A 10,938-nucleotide genomic window follows, 5' to 3' on the forward strand; every position below is an offset into this window, starting at 1 on the left:
TTTTTTTGGGACAGCAGCCCTTTCCTCTTGGCTCCATGAGAGGCTTTGCACAGTAGTGCTGCAACTCTGAAGGGCAGGGACATTCCATGAGGATGAATAATAAATCATTCCTATACCTTGCACTGTTTCAAACCTAACACAGCAGAAGGAATTGTTTCCCTGATTATCAGTTTAATGGTGCTCCTGACAAGTTCTGCTGTTGAAGAGCACCAGCCCAGGGTGTGTGAGGGGTTTCTGTGGAGGAGAAGCAGCTTTGGGACTGGACATTTGTCCAGTGGGCAGCCCTGTGGTTTTAAGCAGGAGGGATCTGGAATTTCAAAAGGATCTGGAAGATGAGTAGGTTTGTTGCTGGAGCAGTGATTAGAGAAGGTACTGGAACAGCCGCTGAGGAGGGTGCTGCTGCTGCACATGATTCTCTTAGAGCTCAGCTGATGCCCATAAGGTTTGTTATGACTAAAAGGATTGCAACTAAACAGAATGCAGTCATTTTTCTTGTCATTTAGTGAGGTATCTTTTGATCCATGATGAGCTGAGGGCTCACTGTGCAAGGCTGAAAGTAAATGAGACACTCCGAGGAGATTTTGGAGTCTGTGACTTATTGAAGGTGGATAGGACACAATTCCTTTGCTCATTGGGGCTGCATAATTTAGTTTTACCTGCTCTGTTTCTTAGCAGTGCTAAAAAAATGTTATTTCCCTCAATTTTGATGGCAGCAGAGGCTGAGCTGATTAATACGAATCTAAGTAACATTTCTAAAAGAAAATAAATAGTCTGAAATCCTGTTAGACAGCCCTATAGTCAATCTTACCAGAAAAGGAGGAAGCTAAACTTCCCTCTTAATTTCAGAGATGATTCCTCTGTCCTGCCTGCTTTTCCCATACTGGTAATGTAACCACCACAGTTCATTTTGATCCTTAACCCTGCCTGCACCACCTCACCTGCCTTCTGCTGCTCACCTTTGCTTTCTAATCAGATGGAATCACTGAGATAGAAAAGATGGCCTTATTTAATTTTCTTAATTAAAATGTCTTGGCAATCTTTAAAATCCACTTTGCACTTTTATCTTTGGCTGAATACTGGTGCTGGCTCATACCTAAGGCAGCAAACGTAGATGGAAATGCTGTACTGAACATAATTATGTTAGGAGGAACAGTGATTGCTGCACTGCTAGGATAAAGATTAAATTGAGCCTGTGGGACAATATGCCTGGTTATACTAATTGGTACCTGTGCTTGTAATGCTCAGTTCCTTTTTTCCCTCAAAACTGTGGAAGAACACTCGGCCATCTAACATGGCCATGCCATTCCTGCAGCCCCACGTGTCCGTGCTGGGGCATGTGTGAGTGGCTGGTCAGCACTGAGCTCCTCCTTTATGGCTCTCACAGCCCCTTGTTACGGAGATGTGCATTTGGGATGAGAGCACATCCACCTCAGAAAAGGCATTAGCAGAGCTGTTAAGGTTTCCAGAACATTTGCTTTTCCTGGGTACTTTTATGAAATCTAATGATGAGCTCCCTTTTCTGCGAGAGAATTTAATTTCTTACACTGGGAAGGGAAATGTTCAGTGTCTCTCACACCCAATGACATTGGCTTTGGCACAATTCGATCTTATCTGAATGAGTCCTTTAACACAGCAGCATTCTTTCAGATCAGTTCATTGTTTCTAAATTCCTCAGGTAGATTACTAACCCTAACAAATTACTGGTGGTTTTTCATTTTCCTGCAGCCAGCAGCACAGCTTACCCCTCTCAAAGAGGCTCCAGCAGGACAGAAGCACAACTCATTCTTTTCACCCCAACACGTGGACAGGAAAACCTTTCACAGCTCTCATCCCAATTTCTTATGTGGACCAAAACAACCTTGTCTCATCACAGCAGATCAGAGTTTTCTTCATCAAAGTCCCATGGACAAAGCTGGACAAAGCCTCTTCCTTCAGTGCTTGGTAAGTACCAAGGTCAGCATCTGCTTTTTCACTTCTGCTGTACCACGACTGCCTCAGACTATGGGGTGGCTCAATCTCACTCCAGTTACAGTTCATCTGTCTCACTTGCTCCTCCAAAATTGATTTATGCATGAAAATTACCAAAGTCCGTTCTTGCAACTGGTGCCTGGCTTTTGCAACAGATGAAGAGATCTATTTTAAGAAGTTTATCCACACGGAGTATGATTAGTTATTATATTAATAATAAAGTTTTCATTGTGTTGATTTTGTATTTTTATCTCTGATTCAGCCTCCAATTAGCCAAAATTACTAGAAACCCCTAACAAATCACTGACTATGTCAGTTTTTTATATGAGTCAATATTGAACCAACTGGCTGTCAAAATCCCATTACTTTGGTCCTCTACTCCTTGGTGTGAGTCTTTAATTTCTCTGATGAACTTTTCCCAGGCAAACAGAGCCAGCTTACTGGGACTGACACCTTCTGTCCCTTGACATTTATTACCTTTTGAGGTAATGCAAAGAGGCCCTGTGGGAGCTCCAGTCTGCTTCAGGCCTTTCTTAATTGATTTTCAGTGAATTTTAATGATAAAGCTTCTCAGATTGCTGATCTGAGTTGTGAAGGGAACTGTGATAATCTGCTTCAACTAATGCAGCATTTTCAATTTTCCATTAGTTGCTGACAGCTTCGTGCTGAAAAGTCCTCTTCATTTGGGACCAGAGGTATCAGACACAAAGCAAAAAACATCGTAACATCATTCTCATTCCTAACTCCAGGAAAAGGACATTTGGCACAGAGGGCAAGAGGTCTTGTCTTAGACTGAGCCAGAGAAATGATAATAATCTAGTGAGGCCAGTTATTCATCTTCTCCCTGTAGCCCTTATGCCTTAGCAGGCTGAAAAACTTCACTTTTCCCCTACCTGACTTTGAAGACAATTTCCCAGCTGCTTGCCTGTAAAATTCCTGTCATCCTGGGCATCTGGCTTTGTGTGTATTTCTGTCTGGATGCTCTGAATCATTGGGAGGCATTCCAACTCCAGCGTGGCTACAAAGCAAGGCCAGAAGAGATTTACAAGTCTTGTGCAGCAGGATGCCAAGCCCTATTTCTAACACTGCGTGTGTTATGGAAGTCAGTGTCCATTAAAAAAGCTTGCCTTTAAAAAACAAACACTCCTCCCTCAAAAGAGCCATGCAAACAAAGAAACAAACCCAAACTGAGAAAGTGTTGTAATTGTTTCTTTGTTGAAATGGTACCTTGCCACTTAAAATTTAAGGAAATAATCTGAACCCTCCTCAAAAACAGAAAGCTTGCAGACTTCATTGTATCTTCAACTAGAAATAAATAGAGGGTAAGTGGATGAAGAAAGGATATTCAAAAAGGTTAAGTGATGTTAAAAGGAAGCAGTCAAAAAGATCTGGATTTTTATAGCAATTCTACTAAAATGTTAACTGTGTCATTAACAGGTAAATCTGTTAATCTCTAAGACTTAATTCCTCAGATAAAACTGCATATTTAACTGCTTTTTCATCATAACTCATTGCTGAAGGATAGCATAAAGGATGGAAAAATGGACATATGAAGAGACACACCCTTCTGTGAGACTTGTAATACATTTACCAGGTCTTTTTTCCTCCTTGTTCACAACACAAGGCTCACAATACAGGGCCATGGTACATGCCTTTAATTATGACTTCAGCAGAGAAGCAAGAAAGAAAAGCTGTTGTAGATGACTTGTTGCAGTATTTCAGGCTGGGCTAATTGCAGGCAAATCTGGATCCTCACTGCACAGACTCTGAGCAGTGGAGTTTGGAAGTCTTGCACCAAGCACTTGAAAAGTATCTCTACACTTCCCTGTTTTCTAAGGGCAGCCCTTCTGCTGAATATTCCTCAGCCCTTTCTCTCTTCACCATGCACTGCTGAAACCTTCTGGGTGTTTCAAACAGTTTGAGGGGTTTTTTTTTGCCATTGCTTGTGGTTTTTGTTCTGTTTAGTTGAAATAATTTTAAGCAGCCTATGGTGGTTTTTTTGCAGAAGAGAAATTAAATGGATAGAAAACTGCATTATTTGGATAGTGTTTGCAGTCTGTGGCTACAGCAGTGTGCAATATTTGGGTCAGATTGTTTTTAAGTAGTTAATTGTCTGCCCAACTGAATGCTCAAGCATAATCAGGCTGATTATGTTGAAGCAGTTGAAAGTTCAATGTACAGTGAGAAATAGGATAGCAATTATCTTCTAAATTCCTTTATATGAGCCACAGGAGGTACTTTTGCTCAGGACTGGAATCCTGGATAATCTGTATCATCAAACACAGTTCTGGTTTTAGTTCCTAACATGTTTTTGAGAAAAAAATCAGCATGCAAATGATTGAAGTCAATTTTTATGTTAATCCTCAGGCAGCTATGAGTGAGAGACACCTGTGATTTCAGACTTTTAAAACAAAGACAAGTTCAGTAGTTAAAATTCTGAGCCCTGAAAGTACAAGAGAACTGCTTATTTCAGGTATTCACTAAAACCACATTCCAGCACAGCTCAAAGAAAGTGCCTGTGCATTAAAAGTTTGGGATTACATGAGGCTTTTTAAACACTTGGTTTTATTGACCTTTGAATATATATGATTTTTCAATGTGTTGTTCATATTTCAATATATGTGATATTTCAATATCTGGTGTATGTATCATTGAAATCCCTAGTCTTTTATCTTTTAAAATATGTTCTTAAGAAGGCTCTTTTCCAAGATGTATTTGGTGCAAGAAATATGCTCAGAATCAGTAATTTGATATTAAAAGTTATTCTCTTGATTTTCTAGAAATGGTGTGCAGGCAGGCAAGTGAGGAAGCTTTTATGTCAAATGCCCCCAGTCCGAAGGGAAATATTTCTTCCTCTGGGTTTTGGGCAGAGGTGTCTTACTGAACACCTGGGGCTATCGTGTTTGGCCGTTCCGGCTGATGTCACACGGATTCTCTGAGCCCAGCTGAGAATTACAGAAGGACAGTAGAGAATTTTTATGATCTTGAGACTGTATCTGAAATACAAAATCAACTTCTGCTTAATTAGCTTCATGATGGGTGAATATATTCAAATAACAAATATGTGTAAACATTATTTTTCTGAATCAGTTTCATTTCTTTTTCAAGCCAATCTACATCTGTTGATTTAACCTAGAAATGTAATTTTTTTCCAATCAGAACTTTAAAAAGCTATCATTTTTCCAGCTTTATTGTAAAGCAATATTCTCTTCAAAAAGATGACACAAATGCTCTGTAGCACTGAGGTCCCTGTGCATTTGAATGAATCCGAAGGCATTCTCATTGTGTTGTTGGGTTAAATCACAGCCATGTGTTAATTTTATTTGGTTTGAACCACTTTGACCTGGTTCACTTGGAGTAGTCTGATAGAATTCAGTTTTGACACAAAACGGAGGTAAATGTAAAAGAAAAAGGAAATCCAAACTCTGCTTTTTGTCAGTACATCTTTATGATCTATCCTCCACAAGAGGCTCATGCTCCTCTGATAATGTGGGATGATAGCTAATGGGGGAATTGTTCTGCTGCTGAGCTGATCATAAAAACAGGAGGAGATGAATAAAGTCATCAAACAGGTTTAAAACAGCAGCTTTTATTCCACAGTACCTTTAAGGCAGTGCCTTAGAAAAACTCTGAAATCTTGCTGCAAAGCCTCATGATGCTGAGGAAGTAAATTGCTTGAGAGGTTTAAACCCAGCACTTGTTCTGTGTTTTCTAGGCTGTTCTTCACTGTTTTCTGAATTCTCCCTGCTGATGCCAAGTGCCTTGGTAACAGTAGGTGATGGCTGGTTGTGTTGAGTTTTTCCCTGAAATATGTAATTTAAACATTATCTGTGATAGACACAGACTCCTGCTGGTATATATTAGTTCAAGGGAGACATCATATCCATCCTCAACACCAAGATTATTTGTTTTAATGGGGCATTCCTCTGCAATTTCACATTATCTTAAGTTCTCCTTCCTCACCTACTTGTATTTCAGATGGGTGATCTTTCTTCCTAAAAATTAATTTCCCAGAGTCCTCTTATTATTTCTCCAACTTGGGGATCTCCTAAGCCTAAATGACCACTCTGACATGGGTGTTCCCATCTCTTCCAAAGCTTTTTTGGTTTTGGTTCAGTGCAGGTTTTATTCAGTGAGGAGGAAATGCCTCCTGAGAATCATTCAGGGGCTACTCCAGCACCTACAGAAAGAGCCCTCCCCTTCTGAGCTGGAAGGATCTCCCTTCCTTCCAAGAAAGTCCCATCTGAAATTGTTTCCCCACACAAACCTTGCCCTGCATTCTTCATCTCGCTGGACAGGCTCCAGCACCTGCTGTGGGTGACACGAATGTGCTGAGAATACCAGGTGCCCCCTGTTCTCAGTCACAACGGCACTGGCAGAGACTAAATGGTCAAAAGGAAATGTGTTAAAACATCTTGATAAGTAAAATAGCAACAATCATGACAAGCCAGATGGTGCTCACAGAAAGCTTGAAAGAATTAATCACTCTTCTGTAGGCTGCTAGCAAAAATATGTTTGTTATATTTAAATGAAGACAGTTTACTGAAGAGTTTCAGAGTAGAATAGAATTTTCTTAAAACTCACTGTCAAAATTACATTGAAAGAACTGTGGGCCAGATGATTCAGACCCAAATAATTTGGGCTCAAGCATTAGGTGCTTAGCCCAAACGTTCTTCCCTTCCTTGTCTTTCCTGATGAATATTTTAGCCCTTGTGGCTTCATTTGGTGAAGTATTTGATAGAAGATTTTAATTCAAATATCAAAGAAAAGAATAAAGCCACACTGGGCAGTAAGCTGCAAACTAATATATTTTAGTGTTTTATAAATTGCTGCTCTGAGCCCTGATCTCAGTGACATCCCCAATGGTTTCAGCTGAGCCATTATTCTTAGCTTTGAGAATCCTATTTAGTCACTATTGCTTTCACTACCAGATTACAGTTTAAGTGGCTGTGAAAAACTTCTTCATGCTTTAAGACAACTTTCTGTGTTTTCACCTTTGAAATATATTTAAAGACTCATTAAACAACTCTTTGAGAGTTCTGCTACAATAATTCAGATGCTTTTGGTGCATTTTTTCTCCTGCCACACTTCCTCTTGTTTTAAAAAAAGTGCTGTCGTTATTCCATTTTCACATTTCCCACTGAAATCAGTGAACTTTGCAATGAACACTGCATTTCTTGCAATTAAAAAAAAAAAACCTAAACCATCAGCAGCCAACTCCAACCATGCCACATCTTCCTTTCCATAAATGAATGTGAGTTTCTCTAATTTACCCTTGAACAACTTGCAAGGGGAAGGAACTAAAAGAAAAAGGCAATGGCTGATCTTTCTTCCTTTTCCTCAAAGGAGAGGACAACAGGATTTCTGATAGATTTTCCCTTGGAAGACAAATGAGAACATTCCAAGCTTTGTGGATTGGAAATCAATGTGCATAAAGCAAGAAAAATGGGCAATGTTATCAAGCCCAGAGTTTGCACAGGCAGTGAACTCCAAAAAAAATGGGCCATTTTCCCATCTCTGTCTAAGCTGGCAAGCTCCAACAGAACTGGCTCCATCTGTGATTGCCCCTCCTGCCCCAGCACACGGGGTTTGTGTCGCCTCAGACTGACCCACCTGTATCCTGAGAAAGTTCTGTGCAGTTTTTGGTATTATCCTGTGTTGTGTGGGGTTTTTAACGTGTGGTCATCACTAGTACTTTTCTTCTGTATATGAAATGGTTGCCCACACTTTGTCATATTTAGATCTTTCTTTTCTAGAACTTACCCATAAATTCCCTCTCTTTGCTACAGTAAAGTTCCATAATGGCAACTGAATTAGGGAAAATATTTGTAGCTAAGAGCATCCACCTAAATCCAATAGACTTCTGTGGTGATGCCTAAGTTCCACCAGCAATTTTAGGACAGAGCATTAATTGTTCTTTTCCATCAGGTACGTGACATCGGTAAGGTTTTGTACCAATCCGTTGTGCTTTTTAAGTATGAAAGTGGCTCTTGGAATTCTTACCCATTCTGTCCTGGCATATTCCAAGTGAGGAATGTAATTAGGTTTATTTGGAGGACTCTACAGAATGTCTGTTAAGGAAAAGTGTGTGGGTGGATTCCTGGCCCTGTTAGAAGAGATGAGAAGTTTCCATTGCCTGGAATGAAGTTCCAGTTTTTAACTGGGGTTTCGTACACATGAGATAAGCAGCAGGCAAAGCTCCTCAGTTGTGGATATTTCTTATCTCAGAGAGAAGTTGTCATAAGAAATAAAGTATCTAGAATCTTCTGACGTGTACATTGTTGTCAATTCTCAGAATGGCAAAAGAGCTACCACTTAAGTCAGTGAAAAATCTGGGTAGTTGTAGCAAGGATCAAGGGTACATCTTTAGGAAATATTCCTTATAGTCAAACTGAGCAGGATTTCTGGGCACTGAAGCTCTCATTCTGTATTGAAAAATGTGTTTTTTCATTTTTATGAGATAAGAATTTAATGAAAATCTCTTTCCCTGGAGAGGAAGTTCTTTCATTAGTGCAGGAGTAACTGTAGGTTAATTTTAAAGGTTTTTGCAGTCAAATTATTCTAATCTGCCAGAAAATTTACCTGGATATATATGAAGACATTACCTATTCACATTCATTTGAATAATACAAAGTCACACTATTTTCTTACCTAATCTATGAAGCAATATTCAGTCTAAATCCCTAAAATTGCACTGCTGCCTTAAATGTTCACATTATACAGGAAATCAGAGCTGGGAAAGGTTCTGGACTCTCTCCATGGAAACAACATTGGTCATTATCCCTGGGATAGTGAAGATTTTAAACCAAAGGAGCTCTGCCCTCTTTCAGTATCCCAGTTAGGCTGGAAAATTTATGGGATAATGTATAGATAATCAGTCAGTGTTATTTCTTTGCTTATAAATAATGCTACAATCAGCTCCACAAATTGAGTTCTATTCTCAGCCTCTCTTCTGTTGTCAAAAGAATTTAAAATCTGCCAAGCAAGTAAAGCACACTTGGCTTCTTTTGCCTTGAGTATGTAATAACTTTGCTCAGTCTGCTGGCTGTGCCACTCTGAAATAAATGACACTTGTTTTCGCAGTAGAGGAGAGTATCTGTTGATCGTATACCATCTTGTCATCCATTGCAAAAACATTTGTGGCTGCTGATAGCTCTGGAGTCTTGAATTTTGATTAAGGACTTCAATTTTGAAATGACTGCTTCCCACTTCTCTTAAGTTTCCATTACAAAAGCCTTCAATGCAATTTGATTTTAGTTTCCTTTGATCACCTTCATCAGTTAAAGGTAAAAATGCAAATCCATCACTAAAAGTCATTTGGAAAGGAATAGAGATTATGAAATTACATGTCCACATCTAGAACCACGTGTGCAGTTCCAGTTTCTTTATCTCAGGAAGTGCATCAGAAGTAGGGAACAGTTTCTCCTTTGTATGTAGGACAATGAATATGTCTCCATGTAAAGAGATTTTTACTTACATTGAGGGAACAGGAGACGGGAAATGAGCAAAGAACAGAACTGGAGGCAGACTGGAGTGCAGAGTGGGGCTGGTGATATGCCAAGTCCAGAAATGGGGAGGTTGTGTTGTTAAATAAAGTCACATCTCTCTCAAAGGACATTTGAAACAGAAGTGACCACGTTTTTGTAGCTTTCTATGAATCAAAGAAAACAGATTTCCATCAAATCCTGCCTGTTCTTTCATGAGTCTGAGGTTCTAGCATGTGTCTCATTCCTGTTTGCTGCTTTGGTCAGTTTTGTATGTTTTGTTGCGTATTTTGCTGCAATAATCTCAAGATGGACATGGCAGAGATGGATGCTGCAAAAATGATCATCACAGCAGGCAGCTGGTAAGAGACAGCACATGGGAATGAATAAGGAGCCCAGTAATGATGAGGAGAGAACTTAAAAAGTACCAGAGAAAAATACAGCACACACTATTCAAACCATGGGGACATCAAAGAGGAAAGCAAATCCACAGATATTTTCCAGCTGTTGCTGTTCTAATTTAATTTAATTCTCTACTCCCAGTGTGTATATGAAAATAGAGTATCTGGCACTGGCAGAAATTTCCTTTACCTGTGTTAAACATTTGTGTAAAAAAAACAAGTCAATATTTTATCTGGACTGTCTTGCACCAATTTTTAAAAAATGTATTTGTTTTCTTTAAAGGGGAAAAGTTAGGTTTTACTGAGTGATCAGACCAGACTCTATTATCAACATTGCTAAGAAAGAATCAGTCCAAGCTGAATTTAGTGTAAGGGAACCTAACAGTGCTGTTTCTCTGGTAACAGAAAAATTGTGCAGAGATCAGTGTGTTCACAGGCAAGGCCATTAACAATCTCTTAGTGCAGTGTAGTTTTGCTTTGTTGCTGATATCTTTTTCTCTGCTCTTCTCACTGGCTTTCTAAATTCTAGTGAAAAAGAATCTTTTTTCTTTCACAGATAAAATTATTTTTCAGCTGTAAACAAAATGAAGATTTTTTTCTAGATGAAATAGCCTGAAGTTTGTTGGTTTATTTGTAAATGCCACTTTGAGCTGTGACTTTGGCCTGATCAATGCATTTCTGAGCCTCCAGCTCTGTGCTCCTGCCTGGCCCCAGGTCCCTGTTTGTGTGACTGGATGTCAGCTTTGGGAAAAGCCCTGGCCTGGCATGGGGCTGAGGGGTGTGTGCCCTGTTTGGAGATAAAGGCTGGTAATGGGGAAAAGCTGTTACTGATTTTTCTGCTTGTTTCTGACAATAGGAAATGAAATATTTCTGTATGGCAGAATAACCTGTTAATGGTGAGAAGGGTACTTGGATAAATAGGCCCAGCAGTGTCACCAGGAAAAAGAAGCTGCTTTTTAATTCAAGGAGCAAAGTGAAGGCACTTGATAAATTGGTGAAAACTACTTCTGTATTTATACTACTGCAAAAAGCAACACGATGGGATAACATCCACACCACAGCATGAAGGTTTTGCATAGTACAAG

At 39.5% G+C, this 10,938-nt stretch overlaps 1 long non-coding RNA gene across 1 annotated transcript in view; it reads left to right on the forward strand.

The window, feature by feature from the left end:
- Nucleotides 1-1,762: 1,762 nt before the first annotated feature.
- Nucleotides 1,763-10,938, forward strand: part of LOC143693818 (uncharacterized) — a 29,100-nt gene continuing 19,924 nt past the window's right edge. Inside the window, exon 1 of the long non-coding RNA XR_013181796.1 lies at nucleotides 1,763-1,941. This is a non-coding gene — a long non-coding RNA (uncharacterized LOC143693818). The remainder of the gene's footprint in view (nucleotides 1,942-10,938) is intronic.

Source organism: Agelaius phoeniceus, chromosome 4 (assembly GCF_051311805.1).
Source record: "Agelaius phoeniceus isolate bAgePho1 chromosome 4, bAgePho1.hap1, whole genome shotgun sequence".
NCBI lineage: Eukaryota > Metazoa > Chordata > Aves > Passeriformes > Icteridae > Agelaius > Agelaius phoeniceus.